Source organism: Cygnus atratus, chromosome 2, assembly GCF_013377495.2.
Source record: "Cygnus atratus isolate AKBS03 ecotype Queensland, Australia chromosome 2, CAtr_DNAZoo_HiC_assembly, whole genome shotgun sequence".
NCBI lineage: Eukaryota > Metazoa > Chordata > Aves > Anseriformes > Anatidae > Cygnus > Cygnus atratus.
In genome coordinates this window covers 54,565,896-54,580,327 of record NC_066363.1, presented here as the reverse complement: position 1 = coordinate 54,580,327, position 14,432 = coordinate 54,565,896, and the positions used below count along the sequence as shown (strand labels likewise).

Sequence of the window (14,432 nt, the reverse complement as noted above, 5' to 3'; positions counted from 1 at the left end):
AGGAAAAGAATTTCAGTGGAAGAGAGGTAGGTATTGATGTGCAAACTCCAGTGACAGCTAGCTGGACTGGATGAAGTGAAAAGTAGTGCACAATTCTAATTGTACAGTTTGAGTAGGGGGTAGCAGATGCTTATGCTACTATGTAAAGCCAGAAAACCTGGAAATGGTGAATTTATGACAAAAGGATTTGGCTTCCTGGAAAAAGAGTTCCTCCAGTGGATGACAAGAGTGCTAAGATTTCGTTTTTGTGAAGCTTCTTAAAAACCTCTACAGGGCTCACTGGGAAGAGCAGAATTAAAGCTCCTACATATAGAAAAAGGAGACAGCAAGATGGTCCACCATTAAGCATGGTTCTTCTGGGGAAGCCATATGGCCTTTCATCATCTCTCCTTCTGCTTTTCCAAATGCTAAGGTGCCAAAAATTAATAGGAGACTGAGATAATGCTGAAACTCTCTTCTGCTTTCAGTCCACCTGCAAACTACCAACTTTACTGAAACTTTGTTATTTTATACTTGTCATATTCTGCTTTCAATTTCACAAAAATACACTGAATCAAATTATACCCTTGCAAAAAACAATTTTGGTCTCACAGTTTTTTCCTTTGTACAGAACGCATGAAATAGGACAAGAAACAAGCTTCAGTGAAAGGTGCTAAAGATCTTTTTTATAATTTCAGCTGCCAGGGAAGGGAATAACTTTCTTACCTCTTTTGCATAGTATGTGCTACCCTTTCCAACAAAAGTTGTTCCACCTTTCATTCAGGGCTAAATTTCCCCAATCTGTTGCTAGCCAAATTCTACCATTGCTGTTTCAAACACTGAGAACAACAGTTTCAAACTCTGAGAACAACAGCTAATTTACTGTATTGCATTTTTTTTGTTGTTGTTGTTGAGAAGAGTTAAACATAAGTACACTTAAAAAAGCCTGAAAGCAAACACCCCGAAAACCTCAGGCAGCAATGCTTTCCTGTTCATGTCTGAGAAGGTGAAGTTAACTGTTTTATGCTCTTCACAGTTTTAAAACATCAGACTTCGGGGTTTTATATTTTAGAAAATAAGTACCTGTTAAGAAACCCTCCAAATAACTTGTAGACTGAGATAACGACAGTCATCATTAGTTTATCTTTTGCTTCAGGAAATCTCTCCCAGAATCTGCAGTAACCAAATGCTGAATCAGCACTTTGTTACTTTGCTCCATTGCCGTGGAGCTCTGAGGAAGCATGCAAATGTGCAATACTTTCAACATATCTATTTTATTAATAAACTGGATTTTATACCATTAGATCAGTCAGCTATTTCACTGACTTAACAACAGAACCCCTGCTTCTTCCAGTATTTCTTCAACTCTCTAATTTAGATGATTTAGAAAAAATAAATCATCTTAAACGACTAACAGTTTTTGTCTCCTTCTCACATTTTTCTTTTTTACTTTCTTTACCTTAGACAGAAAAAAACAAACATAGCAAGTACAATATAAAGACCTTGTTCCAATCAGATGAACTTCTTGTCCCCAAATTAACATTACCAATTTACAAGAAATTTGGAAATCTACATTTTTAATTTTAAGAAAATAAAAGAATTTTAAAATATGAGTTAATGTCCATATCAATGATTCCGCTTCACTGAACCACACTGATAACTAGAAAAAGGGTAATACAGAATCATAGAATCATTAGGGTTGGAAAAGACCTCCAAGAGCATCTAGTCCAACCATCACCCTACTATCAATGTCACCCACATTAAGCTTTCTGTAAGAATGGCAATAACAAGTATGTGGAAACTGCAGGCTGGTCAGTCTCACTCATGTACTGGGGAAGACCATAAAGACATTCTCATGGAAGCCATTTGCAGACAAATGAAGAAAAAGATGATCAAGAACAGCCATGTTTAATTAGCCAATTCTCTTCTACAATGTAATAAGTGGCCAAGTGCACAAGGGGAGCACATCCGGTGCTGCCTTAGCCATAGTAAAAGCATTAACAGCATTTCCTTTGACATTTCATGTTTCCTTGTTCAAAAGCTGAGGAAACATAACCTGAAAAATTGGTTGAAAATTGGCTGCACTGCTGGGTCCACAGGGTTGTAACTAACAGCTTGATGCCCGATTCCTGAACAGTAACAAACAGCATACTGCAAAGGTTGATAAAGGGCTCTCTATAACTCGGTATCTGTATCAATAACCTGGATTATGAGATAGAATGCACTGTCAGCAAATTTGTGCAATGACACTAAATTAGGAGGGTGGTTCACACACTGAGTGGTTAAGAGGGATCTTAATGAACTTGAGAACTCAACCAACATAAATCTTATTTAAGTTCAACATGAAACAAGAAAAATTCTGAATCTGGAGCAGAACAAACCCTTGCAACAATAGAGGCTGGGATCCAACCAGCCTCCAGTAATTAGCAGCCCTGCTGAAAAGGATCTAGAGGTTGCAGTACATATCAGGTTGAAAGAGAGTCTTCAGTTTGCTTTCATCACAAACAAGGAATACTGAGCTATATTAGGAGGAACGTGGCCAGCAGATCAAAGGAAGTTATTACCCCTCTGTATTTGATGCTAGTAAAGCTAGACTTGGAATACTAAACCTAGGCCTCCTGTTCAAAAACATCAGAAACAGGAAGAGATCTAGTGGTAAACTACACAGATGGCAAGTAGTCTTGAGCACACGACTTATGAGGATGATGGAGCTGGTATAGTTTAGCCTGGAGAAGAAAATCAACTTAGAGACAACAGACCTCAATTCTTCTCAGTAGTGACAGATGATATAAAAAAAGAGAATCGTAAAATGGCTTGGGCTAAAAGAGACCTTAAAGATCATCTATTTTCAACCCCCCTGCCATAGGCAAGGATGCCACCCACCAAAACACGTTACGCCATACAACCTTGCCTTGAACACCTCCAGGGATGGGGTATTCACAACTTCTCTTGGCAACCTGTTCCAGTGCCTCACTACCTTTACAGTGAAGAATTTCCTCTTAATGTCTAGTCTAAATCTATCCTCTTTCAGTTTAAGACCATTCCCCCTTGTCCTATCATTATCTACCCAAGTAAAGAGTCCCTCTCCATTCTTTTAGTAAGACTCCTTTAAGTACTGAAAGGCCACAATGAGGAGGTCTCCCCAGTCTTCTCTTCTCCAGGCCAAACAGCTCCGACTCTCAGACCTTCTTCATAGGAGAGGTGCTCCAGCCCCTTGATCATCTTTGTGGCCCTCCTCTGGACCCGTTCTAACAGCTCTACATCCTTCTTGTGCTGAGGGCTCCAGACCTGGACACAGTACTCCAAGTGGGGGCAGAATAGATGGGGACAATCCCCTCCCTTGACCTTCTGACTACTCTTCTTTTAATGCTGCCCACGATGCAGTTGGCCTTCTGAGCTGCAAGCGTGCATTGCTGGCTCATGTTGAGCCTTTCGTCTACCAGAACCCCGAAGTATCTCTCCGCAGGGCTGCTCTCTGTCTTCTTCTCCCAGTCTGTACTCATGGCTGGGATTGCACTGACCCAGGTGCAGTACCTTGCACTTGGACTTGTTGAACCTCTTGCGGTTCACATGGGCTCATTTCTTCAGCCTGTCCAGGTCCCTTTGAATGGCATCTTTCTTCTTTGCTATCAGCCGCACCACTTAGCTTAGTGTTGTCTGCAAACTTGCTGAGGGTGCACTTTATCCTATCGTCTACGTCACTGATGAAGATATTGAAAAGCACCAGGCCCAAGACAGCCCCCTGAGACCTGCTCATCACTGACTTCCACCTGGACACAGAACCACTGACCACCACTCTGTGGCCATTGAGCCAATTCCTTATCCACCAGATGGTCCACCCTTCAAACAGTATCTTTCCAATTTAAAAATTATGATGTCATGTGGGACCGTGTCAAAAGACTTACAGAGGTCCATGTAAATGATATCAGTCTTCCCTTGCTGACTGATTCAGTCATTCCACCACATAAAGCCACCAGATTGTTCAGGCATGATTTACCCTTGGTGAAGCCATGCTAGCTGTCTCAGATCACCTTCTTGTCCTGCATGTCCTTAACATCGCCTCCAGGAGGACTTGTTCCATGATCTTGCCAGGCACAAAGAAAGGTGAGGCTCACCGGTCTGTAGTTCCCCAGGTCTTCCCTTCTTTCCCTTTTTAAAAATGGAAGTGATGTTTCCCTTTTCTGAGTCACCGGGGACTTCGCCTGACCGCCATGATTTTTCAAATACGATGGACAGTGGCTTAGCAGCTACATCAGCCCATTCCCTCAGGACCCTGGAAGGCATGTCATCAGGCCCCATAGACTTGTTAAGTTGCATCAGGAGGTCCTGAACTGCTCTTCGCTTACACTGGGAGGGACTCTGCTCACCCAGCCCCCACCTAGAGGTCTGGGGACTCATGAGATGTGGGAAGCCTGACCACCAGTGAAGACCAGAGCAAAGAAGTTGTTAAGTACCTCAGCCTTCTCCACGTTTGTTGTTAACAGTCATCCATCTTCATTTGTCAGAGGTGTTACGCTCCCCTTAGTCCTTCTTTTGCAGCCAATGTACCTGTAGAATCCCTTTGTTATTCTTTGCATCCCTTGCCAAATTTAGTTCTGTCAATGTCTTGGCTTTCCTGATCCCATCTCTGCACATCCAGACAGTGTTTCTGTGCTCTTTCCAGGGCACATGGCCCTGTTTCCACCATCTGTGCATTCCCTTCTTTTGCATGTTTGACCAGCAGGTCAAACTGAGAGATACAAAACAAAACAAACAGGTAACAGACAAAAACATCTTAGAAAATTCTCACTAGAAATCAGAAAGTGTTTTGTCACTAAGGGTAGTACAATACTGGAAGAGGTTTCCAGGATCATGGTGGAACCTACATCGAGAGGAGTTTTCCTAACTCAAAGCCAGTACAGGTGGTCGTGTTCTTAGTCACCAGCTGAATTATAGACCCCTACAGGTACTTTCCAACCATTTTTCTTTCTTTCTGTGGTAACAGTAATTTCTTCCTCATGCATAACAGTGTATCACAGTCATCTCTAAACTTTTTAAAATTGCTTACCTCTATTAATTAAAAAAAAACAAAACACACACACGTGCAATATATGTATATGTATTTAATTATGAATTGCACACATGTACCACTGAAGTTCTGCTATTTCCTTCCCATCCCCCAATTAATTTTGATTGTAGAATTGTTGTTGTTGTTCTGCTTTTTGTTTGCTTGATTGTTTTTCATATGGATGAAACGGGAGCTGTTTTTGGCTTGTTTTTATGCACATTCATAAACTCTTCTTCACTGTTGTCTATGTTCTTTCAGAGGGAGTACACTTCACAATAAAAAAAACACCATCAACAGGGTCAGATGGTAAGTATCTTTCCCCCTCTTTTCAAAAACCCACCAATAACAACCAGGATTATAACTCCTGCAACAATATAACAAAACCATACTTGTTAAGGAAAAGACAAAGTTACTACTGCTTGGAGATTCTGTTAATTTTTATTTGAGTGGATCAACTCTCTTTGCAAGTAACCAAATCAGATGGGCAGAACTGGCAGGATAAGGGAACCCATGAAGATGGTGGCTTTAGCATATACATACTAACTTTGCTGCACTAGCAAGGCCAGCTTCATTTGCTTCATTTAATAGTACTGACAAGAATCTCAGTGGTGCACATTATGTGCTTGGCTCTTAGAGAAAACACGGTGCAGGAGCTGACAACCTGGGAAATTAAACAGCATATCTGGAGAGATGGTAATGAATTTCTCAGAGACATTTCTTTGGTGGAAGAAGTAACACGTTTAAGAGCTAGAAACCAAACCACTAATAATTAAAGGTAAGCTACACTGCTCTACAGAAGGCTTCTAACTTCGTGCAAATACTTATTGTGTGCATTTAAAGAAAAAAAAAATATCTTGTCTTATGCCTAATGAGGACTGTAAATCATCCATGCTGCCCTTTGAGGAAATATCCTTGGAATAGCAGCTCTCCTCTTTAAGTACTGGGTGAGCAAGGCTCTCTCTGTGACATCTCCACAAGAGTTTCTGTCCTTCTAGCAAGATGAATGACAAGAGCGGGTACCCACTAGCTAGGACATTCCTGTGTTACAGCAACTTCTAGCTCCCATAACGGCCCCCAGAGGCTCCTGCCAGTACCAAAGAAATGCAACCCCCTGAAGCTGTGACAGGCGTGAGCTTATCTCCAGGCAACCCCAGGATCAGGGAATTAATTGCACTTGCCCTCTGCCCCTGTCCTCACAGAGATAAATATTACCAAAAGGATGATTTACCAGACCCCACATTTCTCCATGCACAGTCCCTACCCTGAAGATCTTACTCTCCAGCATTTCTGAGGAAGTTACCATTCCCCTGACAGACACTTAGACTGTTTACAAACGCTTGATATCATTGATTCACTCAAAAATACTGAAATATAAGTAAGTCATATTTGCTGAATGGAATTTGCAACACACCTTTAAAGTAGTAAGATCTGTATCATGCTTTTCTGAAGTTGTTTATACTAATTTCAGTTTTATTTCTCCAAATAGTACCAGAAAAAAAGAGCCTTCCCTAGGGACTAAAGCAATCAGTTGCGCGTCTTCTCACATATTTTAAAAGATCTTGCAGATGCTCTGTTATTGACTTTAAGCATAGTTTTGCTGTCTTAGGAATGCAATTCATCTGTTGAAGCATCTCCTCAAGTCATCTGGGTCACATGAAAAAACAGAGCTTGACATTTATAAAAACACTCTTTAGGAGGGAGCCACTAATACAGCTGTCAGACCATAATGCATAAACAGGAACACTACCATATTGCCTTTAAGTTCAGCAGATCATTCAGTGATGAACAAAACCAAACCCAACAAAACAATTAGGATATAATTATTAATATGACTTTTTTTTTTTTACAGCAAAATAATTAACTGCCATTAGTGTTAGTCAGTTCCATTCTTAGTAGTTTATCTCATAATGGATTTTCAGATATTCGCATTGCTGAATAGGACAATTGGCATCAACTTGTAGAAGTTTTAGAGGGGAAAAAAAATCCCTAGGAATCACAAGTGTACTAACTTTAAAACGAAGAGCACTCATTTTTCAGGCAGAATGTTCTGGAAGACCAAGCACCCTTCAAGAAAAAAGAGAGAGGAAAATGCTTGTCCTGTGCTTTGTACTACCAAAGTTCATTAGGAACTAAAATTGCTTGACATGTGGGAAACACAGGTCTGGGGTGTGTCAGCAGAACTGAAAAATGCAACTCCTCTACTGGCAGATCCACTGAAAACGACAATTAAAAGGGGGAGAAGTGGAGCACAGCAGAGCAAATGTCAAGTGAACAAAGGAAGGACTGAGTTCAGGATTGACTTTCTGCCATTCTTGGAAAGCAAGCACCAAGACTCATGAAATTTTCAGTTTCATGTATGATCCTATCTACTCTGCTTAAGGCAGAAAAGAGGGTCAAAGAAAGTTTCAATTCCACATTTCCCATCTCAGTCCAGTTCCTTGGTGCTAGCACCAGAGAGGTCTGAGTATGCAGCTTTTCATGTCTCAGGAGAACCTAGCAGGAGGAATGGAACCAATCAAACTAATGTTCAGACCTTAGACAAACCATCTCACTTTGCCCCCCCTTTTCTAAAATACTGCCTAAATGTGTAGTACAGCCTCTTCAACCTGTTCACTTTTCTGGAGTCACTTGCTCATAATAAATGTCTAAACAGCTCACTGCAGCCTGAATTCCAAATATGAGGGCTGCTTTTTAGTTTTGAAGCAGGATACCTAAACCATTTTTTATTTTAGAACAACAAAAATTTTTTTTTTTTTCAGAAGCTGCTTTTAATAGTCTGGAATTTAAACTGATCAGAACAAATTCTGTTCATTTAATCTTCAGTGTTGATCACTGTTGTAACAGGACTGAAAAGTGGAGCTATTAGGTGTTTTTTGCTCTGCCTCTTAAGCAACCAGCAACTCTCCTTTTTGGGATGCAAATCCTTCCATGAATATCCGCTGCTACTGGCTGAATGAAAAATCTGTCTTCATTAAGGCCATAAGAATCATTAAGACCCTTTTAAAGTATTCTGGCGCATCCTGCACATCATACCATGCAACAAGTTGGCTGCTCTAGGACTGTATTAAATTTTGATGGAAAAATCAGATCTGGACTAAGAAAACAAGAATATTTTAAATCTAACAAAGTACTGTCTGAAATAGAAGAATTACTCTGCCAATGCTTGTGGCACAATACACTGTTTACCTCATTAAGCAAGAAAGCAAAAAAGTATGTGAAATTCCTCATTCAGGAAAGACTTTTCATTCTTTTGAAAGGAAATTTAATGCCACTATAATCTTACTTGAAACTCCTTGGAGGAGGAAAAAGAATCAGTCTAGGCAAAGTTTTTTTTATGGAGTCAGCAATTACTTATGGTTCCAGGCAGTCCCCTTTTTCCCCATTTCTTCTACTAAAAAAGAAAAGAAAAAAAAAAAAAGTCCCTCCCTAACAGAAAAAACAGCTTCACAAAGCTCTCGAGTCAACCTGCTTCATGACCTGTCACTTCATTAATTATCACAGGGAAAAAGCTCATACTGACAAAACTTGGTGTCTACAAAGCTATGTAATTTCTCTGCAGACTCCAAACCTTGCTACTTAACACACAAGGCTTGATTCTTTCCCCGATTTTTTTCCTTGAAAGTTTGTTACCAACATAAAAGTACACCACATGCAAGCAAGCCCCACCCCACCCACAACTGCACAAATGAGCTCAGGAAACTCTTGCAGCTCACTGCATTATAGACAGAGCTCTATCACTGAATTGCCAAAGTGATTTTTTTTTTTTAACCCCTATCTTCCCCACACACACACTTCACACACACAGTACAGACTCCATTTCCCTCCCTACAGTGCGGACTGAGTTTCACTCCCTACCGTGCAGCGCTAAGAAGGCGGCTAGTGAAACAGAAGCCCCACAAAATCAGTTTTCAGATTCAGGAAAACAAACAAGAAAGAGGGAGAGCAGGAAACCACGAACCTACCTATGGAAGCCATCATGACAGAAATTCTCTCCAGAAGCGTGGGCTGTGCACAAACTTTTTTCAGGGCAGAAAAAAAGAAGAGCTTCCTCCTATTGAGCGGATCGTGCTGCATTCTTTCTGCAGCTCAGAAGAGCACAGCAGCCAGGCGAGCTCCTCCACCGCAGGGAGGCTCGGGAAAAGCCATTCTCCACATTAGAATACCAATCGCTCTGCTCTATGTATTACAACTCCACAGCAAAGAAGACTCCCGTGTCCGCATTGAAAGAAAACCAGACTCACTCTAAACAAAGCCATTCATTTGAAGACGGAGTTCACTCCATGCAGACAGAAAATAATTCACTGACCGTTCCGGCTAGCATTGCTGCTCGCTGTTCCTGCCAGACTGCCCATTCAGTGTACTCATGCTCTGGTAACTCCACCTCATTTGAATTATTTATTTTTTTTAAACCTCCCTCTCCCTTCCCCCAGGCTCTCACACTCACTCACAGTAGACTCTAGCATGCACAGTGCTGCTACCCAAATGCCTCCCAACTCGTTTCCTCAGTCAGCTTACAATGCTCATAGTCCTTTTCTTGACAGACTACAGGCAGACAAACCACAGGAGGTGGGTTAGTTGGTTTGTTTCTTATTAGGCTGATACCCAGTTCCTGTACCATTTAATTTGACCTCCCAGATTTGTTTCTTTCAGAGAGAAGACTTGAAATTGAGGATCTAAGTGCTTTTTAATGTGGGCAAAGCCCAGCTGCCATATAATGCCACACTAGCTCACCACTGATAAATTTAGTATCCAGAGCTCTGAAAAAGTTTGACTCACTTCCCATGCCTTCTTTGACAAAACACCATGTGCAACCTTGCTGTATTGCATTCAACATTACCCCCATCATTGTTCAGTGCAGGTTTTATTTACAGGTCAGGAAAACGAGTGGAAACACTGCAGCACCAACATGGGCAGCACGCTTCCTCCTCAGATTGTTCTTCAGTGTCCCAGGGCACCAGATTTTCTGAAAGGATGGCTACAGGAAATGACTTGATATGGACAGAAACAAATAGGAAGATGTAAAGCTTTCCTGTTATGAATTACTCAATCGCTTTCCAATTTCTAACAGCAATGTACTTGCAACGTGCACACTTAACCATGCTGATAGCCTTGAAATACACGAATTGGCTTGATTACAGAGATGAGTACTGGTAAATTAGGTAATATTCTGCTTTCTGCCATAGACCAAAATGTACACAGAATCAAACTACTCCTTTATAAGAACATTCACTCCTGTCACTTATTTTTTTCATAGCAGCTATTCCTATTAAACAATTTCTTCATGGTAGCATTCAGGAGACCCAAACAGCAAGTACTGATTGTGACAGACACCATAGTATCAGCTAAAAAATAAGGGACAATCTTTGTCACAGAGGCAGAACAAGTTATTAATGCAGCAGTCCAGTACTGCCATTAATTATTTTGATTAATTTATTCTATAACTACACTTTCTCTTTGTCTTGGATGTTTCTTGGCAGAGACAAACACATTGAACACTCTTCAAACTCCTATAAACAGTAATTACTAGAGAAAATCTTTCCGTAGAAAGCATTCCTGGCTTTGCATAAAAAGCACTGTATTCACAGGAAACATTTGGATGTCCAATTTCCTTCCCAATTTTCAAGTCTGAGAATTTACACTTGCTGAAATGAAACAGAACATGGACAGTAACATTTAAACAAGATAAGAATTGTCTGAGAAGTGAAGTGAAGGCTTAGTTCAGTAAAAAGCATTCATTTCCAAAGTAATGTGTAAGTGTAATATAAGTAAAAACTAGAATTACACTTGAGACAGTAAGGATGGCGGAAGGGCTGTGGGAAAGAAGAAGCAGAGCTTTAAATAATACAATAAGTGGTCTTCCTCCTCTAGTCATATGAGATATTCCATGAACAAATTCTGAAGTGGCAGGAAAATATATTTCACTTTTCTGAGACCACTAAACAAGAAGACCATAAATAAATATCACTTTAATTCACAAGCTTTTAATTATAGAATAGAATAGCTCAGTTGGAAGGGACCTATAAAGATCATCAAGTCCAACTGCTTGACCACTTCAGGGCTAACTGGGCTAACTAAAAATTAAAGCATGTTATTAAGGGCATTATCCAAATGCCTCTTGAACACTGATAGGGGCATAAACCATCTCTCTAGAAAACCTGTTCTACTATTTGACCACCCTCACGATAAAATAATTTTTCCTAATGTCTATCCAGTCTGAACATCCACTGTGCTGCTTTGTGCTATTCCCTCACATTCTATCATTGGTTACCAGGGAGAAGAGATTTGCACCTCCCTCTCCATTTCCTCCATTCTGGAAGTTGTAGAAAGCAATGAGGTCACCTCTTAGACCTCTTTCCTCCAAACCAGATAAACCAAATATCGTCAGCCTCTCCTCATAGGATAGGGAGGTTGGAACTAGATGATCTTTAAGGTTCTTTCCAATCCAAACCATTCTATGATGTGGATGCTCTCTGGATGCTTTCAAGTATCTTAATATCCGTTTTATATTGTGCAGCCCAGAACTGCATGCAATACTCAAACTGAGGCCACACCAACGCTAAATAAAGTGGGAGGATCACCTCTTTTGACCAGCTGGCTCTGCTGTGTTTAATGTACCCCAAAATGCAGTTTGCCCTCTTGGCTGCCAGGGAACACTGTTAGCTCATGTTGAGCCTACTGGTGACAAGCACCTCCAGATCCCTTTCTGCTGAGCTGCTCTCTAACCACTCATCTCCCAGTCTGTATCCATCTGGCATTACTCTGTCCCAGATGCAGAACCTGTCATTTTCCTTTGTTTGACTTCATGCCATTGCTGATTGCCCAATGCTCCTAAACTGATCGCTCAAATGTAGCCCCACTCACTACAACCCTCTAAGCTCCTTCTGTTGAGCCAGTGTAGGATGAACCTGTTTATCTCGCAGGTGGACAGTTTGTCTAGAAGGATACTGTGAGGGACGGTATCAAAGGCCTTACTAACATCCAGAAAGATTATGCCCACCCCCTTTTACCCACCAAGTGGATGACATCATAGCAGGAGATGAAACTACTAAGACAGGACTTCCCCTTGATGAATCCAAGTTGTCTATGCCTGATAACTGCTTTTTTCTTTGACTGACTTTCCATATCCCCCAGGACAATATTCTCCATAATTTTTTATAGGGACTGAGGTTAAACTAACACGTCTGTGGTTTCCTGGGTCTTCTCTCATGCACTTTTTACAGATGGGCATAACACTGCCTAGCTTCCAGTCAGTAGTGACCTCCCTAGACTCCCATGACCTTTGGTAAATTATTGAGAGCGGTATAGATATAACGCCCACTAACTTCCTCAGTACTATGGGGTAAATCCTGCCAGGCCCCGTGGACTTAATTAATGTTCAGCTGATACAACTGTTCCCTAACAAGTTAGGTGACCACAAATGGAAAGTCACTGCTCCCCCAGCCATGACCCTCCAACTCAAGAGGACCAAGCAACTGAAGATCTATAATTAAGATGAAAAACTGAGGTGAAAATAGGCAAATACCTCCATCTTTCCCTCATCCCTACTTGTTAGGTGACCATCTGCTCCAAGTATTTGTGCAATGTTTTCCTTGGACATCCTCTTGTTGTTGACATACTTGGAAAAGACTTTTTTGTTGTCCAACACCACAACAGCCTGTGTCAACTCAAGTTGAGCTTTAGCTTCTTTCATTCTCTCCCTGCAGATGCAAACTGCAGCTCTGTACTCTCCCTGTGAAGCCTGGTGTTGCTTCCAGAAGACAAACTTTCTTCTTCTACCTTTACTTGAGGAGGAGTTCCCCGTTCAGCTAGGCTGGACTTCTGTTCTGCTTGCTTGACTTACCACACAATGGGACTGCCTTCTCCTGAGCTTTTAAAAAGTGGTTCTTGAAAAATGACCAGCTCTCATGGAACCCTAAATCCTCTAGAACCAATTCCCAGAGGACACCACTAACTAGCTTTATGAGTAGTTTAAAGTTTGCTCTCTTAAAGTCCAGGGTGGCAACTCTGCTAACTTTTTTCTTCTTACACCAACAATTTTGAATGCAACTATTTTATAGAACCATAGAATGGTTTGGGTTGGAAAGGACCTTAAAGATCATCAATTCCAACCTCCCTGCCATGGGCAGGGACACCTTACACTAGACACGTGGCTCAAAGCCCCATCCAACCTGGCCTTAAATACTTTCAGAGATGGGGCATCCACAGCTTCTCTGGGTAACCTGTTCCAGTGCCCTACCACCATCTGAGCAAAGAATTTCTTCAGAATATCTGATCTAAATCTACTGTTTTTTAGTTTAAAACTATTACTCCTCTCCTACTTGGCTCACTAAGTACTTTTGACCGGAAGCTATCTTCAACGCCCTTTAGGAATTTCCCAGACTTGCTTGTCATGGCAGTATGATATTCCCAGTCTGCGAAGCTGAAGTCTTCCATAAGGACAGGGGTAACCAATCCCAAGATTTCCCCTAACTGGCTACAGAACAGCTCATCTGTACCATGGTCCTGGGTGGGCAGTCAGTAGTAGACACCCATGACGATATCTGCCCAGCAATGTACCTTTCTCCAGCAGACAACCCTGAAGGAGGGTTGCTATGCAATAGCCCTCAGTCACAGACTCAGCAAACCCCATGATCTGTAAAGGAATAGTATACATTTACCCAGTACTCTCACAACTGAAAGAAATCTGGGAGTCAATCACAAGTCATTGTGCATTTCAGATTTGGTGCTATGTGCCTGAATATGAATGGCTTTAAGATTTTTTTTTAAACTTTTATGAACTTAATTAACTCAGGTGTAGCAAAATACAGAATAATTTACTTTTTCCTCTTGTATGAGAGGGAAGAAACACAAAGAAAATAAAAGTAAGAGAACAGAATCTTAATAAATAAATAAACAAACAAACAATAAATAAATAAATATGGCCTTTGGGCACTAAGTGGGACTGAACGTGTATTTTGTCTACTTCCTCACATAATACTCGCAGTTCTGTAATTCCAAAATTACAAAACACCTTGGATTTGTGAGTGCAGCAGACCAGACCTTCACAGGTACCTAAATATGGGATCATTTAAAGACTTCAGTTGCTCTGAAGAGGTGTGCTCACAGCTGGACTTCAGTTTTTAGAGCTTTCTTCTCCTGTAGCCTTCCCTCAAACTACATGGATTACTCTGGCACATCACAGTCATCAAGTGCAACATCATAGTAAGAGGTCTCACTCTGGCAAATTCTAAAGTTTGCTTCATGTAACCACAGCAAGGGAAGCAGTTGTTCCTATGGATGTTTGTTAACTTAAGCTTTTCCAACCAAAAAGACTAGTAACATTTCATAACAATGTATGCTACCATGCGCATTGTTAACTAGCATCAACAAGCATATGTAATAACAATCCATATCAGCCAGACTGCTT

The 14,432-nt window shown here is 41.0% G+C and overlaps 1 protein-coding gene and 1 long non-coding RNA gene across 8 annotated transcripts in view; both read right to left on the bottom strand.

Annotated features, from left to right (window-relative positions):
- Window positions 1-14,432, bottom strand: part of TNS3 (tensin 3) — a 255,871-nt gene that overhangs the window by 34,828 nt on the left and 206,611 nt on the right. The window lies entirely within an intron of this gene.
- LOC118249650 (uncharacterized) lies at window positions 5,099-9,326 on the bottom strand. Of its 2 annotated transcripts, none has more exons than XR_007707905.1 (3): window positions 8,989-9,326; window positions 7,036-7,090; window positions 5,099-5,294 (listed from the first exon to the last, which is right to left on the bottom strand). It is a non-coding gene; the product is annotated as an uncharacterized LOC118249650 (long non-coding RNA). The 2 variants fall into 2 exon arrangements; XR_007707904.1 differs by lacking the exon at window positions 5,099-5,294 and adding an exon at window positions 5,310-6,670.